We start from the raw sequence: 12629 nt of genomic DNA on the forward strand, positions 1-12629 counted from the left end.
TTTGTATCCCTGTTATTGTGTCCCGTGTGGCAATCAATTTCCCGGGGTACATAAAAAATGTCTCCACTTTTGTCACCTCTGTCAGTCGGAGTAAACCAGATGAACTGTTCTCTACTGAAAGTAAAAGGTTGCTGCATAATTCATAACAGAGACATTTAACCAGTGGACCATATTGAAAATTAGCCCTTCAGACTATCTCAGCTATTTCCATACTGTAAGCAGCTAGTACATTTCTGTTAGATTAAATCCACATACACTCAATAAAACAGAAACATGCTGATCTTGCTGAACTACCACAAGAGAAACAGAGAACGAAACCAAGAAGAAGAGGAAAAACCAATATAAACCATTTGTAGGCTGTGACTAGGTGGGATGCAAACTCAGGTCTCTGGTGTTGAAGTCAGACACTTTGTAAGCCTGTCCACTCACCTCCCCCATTACAGTTTTGTGGTGGTGTATGAACACGTGACTGTTTTCTGCTTTGCAGCAAAACTGAAGCAAAGATAATGGAAATGTAAAGTCAGCTGATATTCAGTATCTAAAGAAAAGACCAAAACAACGTTTGTAAGAACATGTGTTGTTAATGAAGTAAATCAGCTAAGGTCTGTTTCATATACAGGGTTTGCAAGTTACTGGAAAACTGTAGAATTAAATCATCCTTATTGAATTCAACTAAAGAGAAACATGCTGTGGAAGGAGCTGCCCTTGGACTGTGTTTTTTTTTTTTTTGTTGCAGATGTATTGTGTTTGTGTGTGTGTGTGTGTGTATCTCTGTGAGAATGAATGATGATAATGTGTCGCTGTAGCTTGGCCACTCATCTCTGTGTCCCAAAATTACAGGGATTGCACCAGCGATAAATAAGATTAGATGAGTCTGGAGAAAATGTGCGTGGGTGGAGGGTTACCAAACACAGATTTTGATTACATTGTAGCAAATGTAATTTTCAATGTGATGAAGATTAATGCTGTACCTTTGTTTAAAATCTCTGTAACTAAAATGAAATTGCAGTCATATATTAATCTTTTACATAAAGTTTTTCTTAAAGTTTGCTTATTTTGCCAACTTATGAATCTGAAGGGCAGTAGATATCCTTTGCTCTCCATAGATATTAACAATTTTGTAATTTTTGAGGATTTCAGTTCCTGCAATTTGAAAAATTCCAATTTTAGTAAAGTAAGTGCCTGAGAATCTTTTTTTCCCCGTATCAAAGTAATCCAGTGGTACCTGTCAGTCCAGTTATGTCCAGTCATAACAGGGTGTGCTGTCAAAGTTAGGTTGATTCACAGAAGCGGAACTGAACCTTGAGAGTTGCCTGTGAGAGCTGTACGCCTTCTAGCATTCACCACGAGCAAACTCTTCTGCATGTGGTGGCTGCTTTGTGCACTTGACTGCTTACTTCTGCATGCAAAGTTGTTGAATACCTTATAAGTCCCCCTCTGCTCAAAAATGTGTGTTGGTCAGTTATTGTGCACAGTGATGAATGAAATTATGTAGGTCTTCATATTACACGTGCTTAAAGTTGAAGGTTTGTCTGACTTTACCTTGAATGTGAGTTTAAGGCGAGTCTTGTTGCCAGTAGTTTGGAAATCGTTGAAAAAAAGGCAAACTGCAAGTCACATTCATAGATTTTGGATTTTTCCCTATAATACAGTGAATCATAACCACCTCTGGATAAATTCACATTTAGCATACCAAAAAACAGTGACTGCAATATATTTTCCAATTAAATCCACGAGATCGACTTTCTAGGCTGTTGGTGACATGGCAGACTGATGTGCTGACAGTACACATGGTAGCTAAATCCGATAGGCACAGAGTTACACAAACTGATGCCTCTGACTCGGGGCATAGTTAAACCCTAAATGGCAAATAAACACTTCCCTGAATAGCGGAGCTGACATCAAGCAATGGAGCTTCTTGGTTGCAGGAGGGTAATACAAACCCTCTGCAAGATCAACCGGCCATCTCAGTTGTCCTGGCAGCTGGCACAGCTAGAGAGGTGTGTCAGTGGTTGACAAGTCAGGCGAGAGTCCTGAGTTTGACAGGACCTCATGTTCCTACATTCACAGTGACAGGTACCATATTTATAACTTCTTGTTTCATTCTTGAGCCTCTTTATTTTTATATTTAATATCCCCCTTTTCCATGTCCCTTTACCTTGTTTCGCTGTTTTCTTACCTGCCTCATTTCATGCTGAGAGATGACACAGTTAGGAGGACGTGGTTAATCAGAGCTCATCCTTGAGCCTGAAGGAAGCAGCTTCTGTGTTTATGCAGCCTCTTTACACTCTTCTTGTTTTCTGCAGTGCTAGCATAATTCTGAACGATCCAGCTGGCTAAGATTGACTAATGAAGATTGTTTGCTGGGTCAAGGAAGAAAAATCAGGCATCGTGTCTGCCAACTGCCTACAACTCTATTATAACACGTTTTAGCTTATAACGTAGACCAGTCATTTCTTGTGATCTGACATTTCACACCAAATATTTAATACTTGAATTGTTTAAGTTATTTAGAAATAGAAACGTGTGCAGCTATTGCATATAAACCTTTCAAAAGGGTGTGTTAATTTATTTTTTCATATTTAACTGAAAACTGATTGACTGTCTTTGGCTGTTTTTGTTTTGTCTGCACATGCATGCACATCATTTCCAAGCACTGTTGCTTGCAACTATCTTTCAGTCCAGAGAATATGGGCTACAGTTCGGGACACTTCACTTATGGTCCTGCTCCTCCTGGGGGCTAGCAACAGCTGACAGGGACACAGTGGATACTGCAGGTATGACCAGTGACTGCTAAAATCACACAGTTCAATTTTATTTACCCGTGAACAGACCCAAAGGCATACACAGAAACAGCAGGTTCTTAAAGAGTGGGCCAGAGATGGGAAGTAATGAAGGCCAAATGCTAAAGCATATATAGCACCAAATCACAACAACGCCTCAAGGCGCTTTATATTCTAGGTAAAGACCCTACAATAATTACAGAGAAAACCCAACAGTCAAAACAACCCCCTATGAGCAAGCACGTGGTGACTGTGGGAAGGAAAAACTCCCTTTTAACAGGAAGAAACTTCCAGCAGAACCAGCCTCAGGGAGGGGCAGTCATCTGCTGTAACCAGTTGGGGCTGAGGGGAGAGAGACAGGACAAGAGACACACTGTTGGAGAGAGCCAGAGATTAATATTAATAATAATTTCTCAACATTTTTTTTACTTTTACTCCCTACATTTACACAAATATCTCAACTTTCTACTCCTTACTTTTTTCAAAACATGCTCATTACTTCAGGTTTAACACATATGTGATGGGTTTTTATTTCCTGTCAATGTGTGCCTTCAAACATCAAATCAATTTGAACCTAAATGGAGGAAACTATAACACATACAAGACAGTCCTATTGATGTGCACATTACTGGTGCTTGAACATATAATCATATAAACATATAATCTATTCATCATTTATAGCACTACAGTCAGGGGTTAAAGTTGAAGTGGGCCGGGACATTCAGAACTGTGTTTTTGGCGCAGGTGTTAATAAGCTGTGATTGCTGGTACATCAGCATCTAACCAGCGTAACAGAAAAGGAGCAAGCATAAAGAGCAGGTAATTTCAAACGCAGCATTTCTAACAACTCAAAGACATTAGCAAACACACAAAAAATGCCTGTGCAGGTTCTCACACAGTGTGTTTACTAGTTAAAGATACAGGTTTTGCATTTCCCAGGGAGAGAAAAGAATGTCACATAACACCACTCAGAGATGGAGAAAGATGTAAGAAAGACAGGATCGGAGAGGAAGAAGAGAGATTATTTTCAAAGGTAAGGACTGTTCAGTGACATTTGATAAACTAGAAATTTAAAGCTTATATGTAAAGTCCTCATTATATTTTGTTAATATTATTTTTATCAGATATTGGGTCAGTACACGATTTGTTGCTATGTTTTTGTGAAATAGCCTGCAAAACAAATTAAAGTACACTAATTCTGTGTCATTCAAAGGTTGCATGAAGATATTAGGAAGTTTAGTGCAGGCTACGCTTGTTAATTTGCAGTACTGTGGTGAAATTTAGAGTAATGCACTATGTTGGACTGGTACAGAGCAGCTGTAGTGTTCATGGTCAGTATACCAGGATAACAGACATGAATTTAAATTTAAGCTGATGACACTGAATAGATTCAATCACTGAATTCCACCTTTATAATAGCTATATTATGCTGTCTAGAGGTGGGAAATCAGCCACAATACTTAATGTAATGCTTATAAAGCTACTGCTTATAAAGCTCCTTGTCACAAGGAGTTGCCTCAGTGAACATCTGCATCTATCTTGTTGAATTCTGTTGTGTACATTCACAAGGATCAGCAGCAGCACAGGTCAGCTGATCACAGCTTGTACTCAAATTCTACTGCTCACAATAAAAATTACTGAGACTTATTTCTAAGCAACCCCCCACCCCCACCCCCCACACTGATCTTAGGGTTCACACACCTGCCATAACCCCTTGACTTTCTCTTCAGGTGTGGAGGGAGAGTCACCCATATACAATGCAGGCAAGAGCAAATACTTTTTTATTCCCTTTGTTTTTCTCTGTTTGTGTTCTACATAACAGATTACTAAATCAATGTACATTCATTAGGATTAGAATTTAAGTTGAAATAAAGTCGTTATTTAATTACATTTCAGGTAGCTTTGTACAAAATAGCTGGTAGACATGTGTTCCTTAGAGCTAACTTTTATACTTTGAATACATTTCAGGGCCTTAATTAAAAACACATAAAAACAGATAATGTGCAAATGAAAGAAGGCAATCCTACATAAGAACATATCCTGGTCAAAAATGACTCCAAGATTCCTCACAGTGTTACTGGAGGCAAAGGTAATGCCATCTGGTTAGACACCATGTTTCTAAGATGTTTTTAATTCATGGATAGATAAAGATATCATCTGCATAGCAATGAAAATGTATTCTGTGACTTCTAATGACACCTACTAAGGGAAGCATATAAAATGTAAATAGAACTGGTCCTAACACAGAACCCTGTGGCACTCCATACTTAATCTTAGTGTGTGAAGCCTCCCCATTTACATGAACAAACTGTAATCTATCAGATATGAGTAAACCTTTGCACCGCAGTACCTTTAATACCTTTGGCATGCACTAATCTCTGTAATAAAATATTATAGTCAACAATGTCGAACGCTGCACTGAGCCCTAGCAGGACAAGCACAGAGATGAGGCCACAAATAGACCACTCTTAACCTTTCTGTACTGTGATGAATAGTGAAACCTGACTGAAACTCTTAAAATAAACCTCTGCAGATGATCATTAAGTAAGAAGTAAAATAAGACTGAATACCATATTAAACTATGTTCATGTACTAGTAACAGGTCTTATTGATGGCAGCCCATATGAGAATTTTAGTCCAAATAAGAATTAGTTTGATTTCCTGAGAATGAGAAGTTGGAAAAATGTTTGGATAAAAAAAAAAAAAAGAAAAAACTTTCAGGGATCAGGCATACCATAAAATATAGATTTGTTTTATGTGCAGTGTACAGTACTTCATAATACAGTAAATATTTTATAGCACAACAGTCTAAGCTGACATGCTGTAACACTAAATGTTTTATTCATAACTGCTAACTCCGCGCTTGATCTTTTTGTCCCCCAGAAGTTACAAATGGCAGTCACATTTCAGGACAGTCCTATTGTAGATTTTGATGCCATGTGTTTTGGACAGAATGATATTGGACACGATGACAAAGAAAAGGAAACACATTTTTGTGTTCCTTTTGCAGCTGCTTGTGAGTTTCTTTCAGGAACAAAAGCTAACTTCACATATAAGTTGTTTATTTACTCAAAATAATATTTATGTGCTTAAGCAGATAAGCACATGGACTCTGCCAACAGCAGCAACAGACAGATATGCACTGAAAAGATATTAACTTTGTGGGAAAGTTTGTTATCTGCTGTGTTGCTACAGATTATCATTTCATTCGGTTTAAGCCGATCCCTTGACATGTAGCACCAATAAATCACTCGTACAACAAATAAATCATGATGTGTATTAAAGACAAAAGAATGTATCATTAATGTCATAGCAATAGATTAAATTATCTATAGTTGCAATCTGTGTAACCTGTCGATTTTATCTTTAGAATCCAAGTTTCTAGTGTAAGTAGACACAAATATTTTTATTGTTGGACTCAAACAAATGTATCTCTATGCAGTGAGTGTCTACGGTTGTGGGCTTCTACTACATGCAGGGAGGTTCTGAAACAGCAAGTCTGACTCATCTCACTCCCTCCACTGGTAGAACTGGCAAAAGAAGGAAGCCTTCCCACAGTGCTGAGAAGGGCAGTTAGTTGTTCAATAGTGATCCAGTATTCATTATTATTATTATTATCAGTAGTAGTAGTATTGATTTAATTTTTTTAAACAGAGCTTAAGCATACTTAAGTTTGTGACTTTGTGACCCTCATGTCATAAAAGGAAATATGTTATTACTGCGTTACTGCCATGTCCTTTAAATTTTCTAAGATCAGACATGAGGAGTTCAGAGAGTTCTCCCTAAAGTGGATAACAGTGTGTTCAGTTTCAAAAATATTCTCTGGTGCTAATGTGATGACCAGCTATTGTCCTGAGCCATCTCTTCCACTGTGCCCTTGGCTGATAGAGAACCTCCATGTCCTCTATCCAACTTCCTATGCAGGCACAGGGCATGCTGCCCAGAATCCCAAATGTCAGAGGATGGCTTAAGAAATGACAGCTGCTGCATCTTGAATGTCTGTTGCCACATTCTGAGAAGTTGGTGAATGGGGCAAAGTGACATTTGCAGCAGGGTGCTCTTAACATCCTCTTGTCTCCTCTCTGAGTTTCCATCATGCCACCCCTTGTTTCCTGCCCTACTGTGACCATGGATCTACATAGGATACTAGTCTTCTTACCAGGTCAAACATCATGCTGTGTTTGACATTCATCATTTATTGATGGCTTGCTCTTTAATTGCAGCAGGAGAGTGCTTAGCTTCTCTGCTCTCAAACTGGCTGATTCATGGGGAAGGCCCTCCTACTGAGGGCCCACATTTACTCAGCGTGCTGGGAGCACCACTGTTGACTTATAATGGTTGTGACACACAAAAAAATAACCTGCAGGGTTGTTTCCCCCCCCTTCTTTTTCATTTTGTTAGCATTTCACTCCCTGTTTACACTTTTTTCATTCTTGCTCAGAGGTGGGTATAGGGGCAGAAATGAATCAACCACGTAATGGAACCAGAGTAAGAAGAGGGTTTAAAGTAAACCCCAAGGCCTCTTAACCTGAATACATATAAGAATTTACTATGGAGATATGTAATGGGAGAGAAATCCCAGTTCTATTCAATGCTTCTAGAACCGCTAAATGTATTAAGATAACCTTTGTATACTCAACTATGTGTATGTTATCTGTTATGCAATTTTCACAAGCCAGAAGCCCTGCAAAGATTAATTTTCCTGCCTTAACCTAAACTAAACTAATCCTCACATGTGTATTATCCTGCAACCATGGCAGTCTTTCTTTCATTTACAACCCCTGACATAGAACTACCCCCCCCACTCCGTACTCCCCCACTCGTTTTTTTATCTAATCTGCATCTGGCATGGGATTAATTTGACTTCATAAGCAGCTGCAGTTGGTCAGTTGGTTAATTTTAGCAGCAACAAGGCAGAGATTAAACTGTGATGAACACCATTCCTTATACAAACCGAGTGTGATGATTGTGAATGTTATTTTGCTTTTGTAGCCATTCCTGTCATGGTGTGAAAAAAATGGCATATGTTTATCCATATGTAGTACTGTATCACCTGAACATTAGCAGTATGATCTTATGTACTGATCCATATAAATATGAGGAAGTAAACAAGTTCCCGTCTTGGGAATGGCATCTGCAGGAAAAGGGGTTTTAATTGCTTTTGTATAACTTTAGCCAACAGGCAAAGATGGCCTAAAGATTACAGAAGCACAGAATCACTGCTGGGATAGTTTAATCACTACCGCAGCAGGATAAATCAGGACTGCAAAATGTAATATTGCTAGCCCCTTTTTCCAGTACCAACACTGAAGCAGTTTTGTTGGGCACTGAGTAGATGCTTCAGTACCAAAAGTACACACTCATCTGCCTTCACATGCACATGAACTTGAGTGACATCCCATTCTTAATCCATTAATGTGATGTCAACCCACCCTTTGCAGCTATAACAGCTTCAACTCTTCTCGGAAGGCTTTCCACAAGGTTTAGGAGTGTTTATGGGAATTTTGGACCATTCTTCCAGAAGTGGATTTGTGAGGTCAGACACTGATGTTGGACGAGAAGGCCTGGCTTGTAGTCTCTGCTCTAATTCATCCCAAAGGTGTTCTATCAGGCTGAGGTCGGGACTCTAAGCAGGCCAGTCAAGTTCTTCCACACCAAACTCCCTCATCCATGTCTTTATGGAGCTGCTTTGTGCGCTGGTGTGCAGTCGTGTTGGAACAGGAAGGGGCCATCCCCAAACTGTTCCCACAAAGTTGGGAGCATAAAATTGTCCAAATTATCTTGTATGCTAACACATTAAGAGTTCCTTTAACTGGAACTAAGGGGCTGAGCCCAACTCCTGAAAAACACCCACACACCATAATCCCCCCTCCACCAAACTTTACACTTGGTACAATGCAGTCAGACAAGTACCATTCCCCTGGCAACCACCAAACCCAGACTGGCCCATGGGATTGTCAAATGGAGTAGCATGAGTTGTCACTCCAGAGAACATGTCCCCACTGCTCTAGAGTCCTGTGCTTTACACCACTGCAACTGATGCTTTGGTGATGTATGGCTTGGATGTGGAAACCCATTCCATGAAGCTCACTTCGCACCGTTCTCGAACTAATCTGAAGGCCACATGAAGTTTGGAGGTCTGTAGCAACTGACTCTGCAAAAAGTTTGCGAACTATGCCCACTATGTGCCTCAGCATCCGCTGACCCTGCTCTGTGATTTTTACGTGGCACTTCGTAGCAATTCCACTAACAGCTGACTATGGAATATTTACTAGCAAGGAAAATTCATGACTGGACTTGTTGCACAGTTGGCATCCTATCACAGCACCATGCTGGAATTCACTGAGCTCCTGAGAGCGACCCATTCTTTCAAATGTTCGCAGAAGCAGTCTGCATGCCTAGGTGCTTGGTTTTATACGTCTGTGGTCATGGAAGTGACTGGAACACCTGAGTTCAATGATTTGGATAGGCGAGTGAATACTTTTGGCAATATAGTGTATGTTTAACTGTGTAAAGGTGTTCCTGCAAAAGAGACGTGCTCTCTGTGTATCTTCCCTGAATAAATACAGGTTAAAAAAAAAAAAGAGAGAAAAGAAGACTGTTTTAAATAGATTCAGTTTAACATGCTGCATGTTCAGTATAGATAATAATGGAGCTGATTTTTAACAGCTGTATTGTAACTAGATATCAAAACACTTATTATATTGACTATTTTAGAAACCTTTTTGTGTTAATTGAATAGCTCTCTTTGCATATACAGACAGGAATTGCTAAAAGAAGGAGGGAATTTGATAGACAACTAAGATCCTCATGTTAAATTGAAATAGCGACATGGTTCACATTACACAGTATGTTGTTATATTGTGGACATTCACAGGTAATGAATTTTCCGAAGATGGCCACAAGATAAACTTGGGCTGTTGTGGAGGGATTATTGAAAATCAGCACATCTGCTCCTTGAACTCCAGATGTTTTGTGCGTTCTCTATGAATTTTTGCATTTATGGCTGCAAAAGAAGATAATTGTAATTGTTCAGCTAATTAGTGGTTTTCATGTGTACGTAAGAAATTGCTCGGCATAATTGTACTTTTATTATGACACACGACATCCTGAGAACACATCAGCAATGTAAACCTGGATTAATGCTGCATCAACACTGACAAGGTCACTAAAAATGTCAAGCACTGGCTTGTTCTTCCCTCCCTGGTACATGCACAATACTTTTAACACCTAAGTTACGTGTCATTGGTGCAAGGGCTAGAAAATCAATTTGTGCAAGCAGCTGTTGAGAAAGCTTTGCTCTATCCATTCCTCTTGTGGACAGTCTATATCAAATTGTTTTTCTCAGGTTTTCAAGGTTAGAGGACAACAAAGTGAAGGGAAACAAGGAATTTTCAGTTTTCCCAGAGGCTAGAGAGCAGCACAATATTTGTAAAACATGAATAAATACATTTTCGCTAAAATCAGTTGAATGACATTGCTGTCGAACTCCTTTTTCTTTGCCCTGGAGCTCTGCAGCAGAGCTGTACACTACTGATTCAAGGCAGGTTTAACTATAAGATCTATTGATTTATCTGTGGTTGATAATGATAGGTATACAGGAATATGAGACAGCCTCTCTCAGTTGTTTCATCTTGTTTGTACAATTTTGAGTGAAAAGCTGAGTGAGTAAAAAGTTATAGGTAAGAATATAGAGTATCCAAAAAAGAAAAGCCCTTTATTTCACCGTGTTGTATTTTTCAGTTCATCAACACTGATATTGGACACGTACATGACAAAATATTGGTTGAGAAGTGATAAGCTTGTCAAGCTTATCGTGAATGCAGGTTTTATATGAATGGATGCCAGCAGACTAAAAGGTCAAACATTTTCAGGGCTTTTTACACTGTCAAATGGCTGTCAAGAGACTCCGGGGATCACGTTTTAGGACTGGGCATCTGCATGACTGCCCTCAGAAGCAGAGCGGCTATTATACGAGTATTCACTGGTGGCATTGCTCTAGCTGAATTTCAATGTAAACCATCTCCATTCTGAGTGTCTAAAAGCCCGTTTCTTCTGAGCTGCTTAGCAATAAATCAGCAGGCAGTTATGTTCTTGCAGCTGTGAGACAAAAATACGATGAAGAAAAAAAAAAAAAAAACTACCACAACTGAATGACTAATATCTTTCCAAGCATTAGTTACTTAGCTAACAAAAGGACATGAACAGAGGAGTATCAACCCAGTAATGCATCGCCATCACTGTTATTTCATTATTTCATTCAGGAGTGATTAAACAATTATCAACACTGTCATGTGGTTTAAAAAAGTTTTGCTAATAAATAATCTTTCTTTCCTCAAAATGCACAAACAATGCATCAGCAGTACAACTAAAATAAAGGATGAGCCACGTGAACTTAATATACTTTACCAAAACAATACCTGAGTTAAGCTTTAAAAACAAACTTTTTTAATAGAAAGGGTTTGAAATTTTATATTAACATTACATGTCAGGGGGCACAGATTACATTTTTAGCTGTGACTCCCAGGCCCCATACACATATCAATTTTTTAATTACTGCTGGATCAATAACCCTGAGCAGTAACACTGGCCTGAAGTCATAAATCTTGTAATGATTTATGACTTCAGAGACTTGGTCATAGTGGCCTGTTGCCAGATAACCTTAACATGTTTCTCAAGTACACAAAACACTGGAAATCACATCACACATGGATGATATTCAAAGTCTAAAAACAAAAAACAGTTGCAACACCACTAAATTAAGTATTTGGGATGAAATGCACAGAAAACAAAATGCATGCAGATAAAAATAAAATACTAGTAGAAAAGGTTTAAAGAAAAGGTTTGAAACATTATTTAATTTAATTAAGGATGTTATTAACAACTAAAGAGGGAAAGGTTTTACATCCAAAGGAAGAACCTATTACAGAGACTATGTGTAATAGGTAGCAAAGCAGTGGTGGGCAACAAAAAAGCAGTAAGCCTGAAGACTGTGTTTTGAAGCCTTGAGTAGAACCTTTTTTGCTCTTTACTATTTTTTTCTATTTGTGGTGAACAAAGGATAGATCTGACTGAGAGCCCAAACACACTGCATGACAGGTAGCAACTTGTCGACCACAGAGGTGGCCACACCCTAAAATATACCGTATTTTACTCTAAGTAAGACCATAATGGGACAAAATGAACATCATCCTGTGTTGAAACAGACTTGAAATTATCAATTAATTATGAAAATGTTTACTGAGGTCATAATTCAAGTGAAGACTGGGGCTAATTTCTCGTAGTTACCAATCATAGACACCTTTGCAGTCAGAGCACTTGTATGTGAAAGAATGTAAGGAGCTTCTCATTGGCTTCACTTTTAAGACCAGGAAACTATGTTCATTTTTGAACAGCCATATTTTGAACTTTATTGCACATGGGAAGTACCTCTGAGTATATGAAACTACTGAAGGAAACTGCTGAGGAACGATGGCAAACTCTGTAGTGACAGCTGGTGGGCAGGTGTGGAATGACAAGTTAAATAATTAAGCTGAAGTACAAATCCAGATATCCAAGACTATTTTTGTACACCTTCATAACAAATTATTTTGATTAATGATAACACTTTAGGATGATCTGCACTTGTGTTGGAGAGGACTCTATCAGTCGAAACTTTGATTCAGGAGGAACATTACATGTCAGGAACATTACAATGCAGTTTCTGTCCTGGTTGCAGGTGATATGGTGCTATGACGTCTGTAAATTAAGATGGGGCCCGAGTATTCAAGATCTTGTATGTGAGGAGAAGGATTTTAAATTGGATTTTGATTGAACACGGACCCAATGAATAGAAGCCAATATGGG

This window comes from Archocentrus centrarchus, chromosome 5 (assembly GCF_007364275.1).
Source record: "Archocentrus centrarchus isolate MPI-CPG fArcCen1 chromosome 5, fArcCen1, whole genome shotgun sequence".
Taxonomy (NCBI): Eukaryota; Metazoa; Chordata; class Actinopteri; order Cichliformes; family Cichlidae; genus Archocentrus; species Archocentrus centrarchus.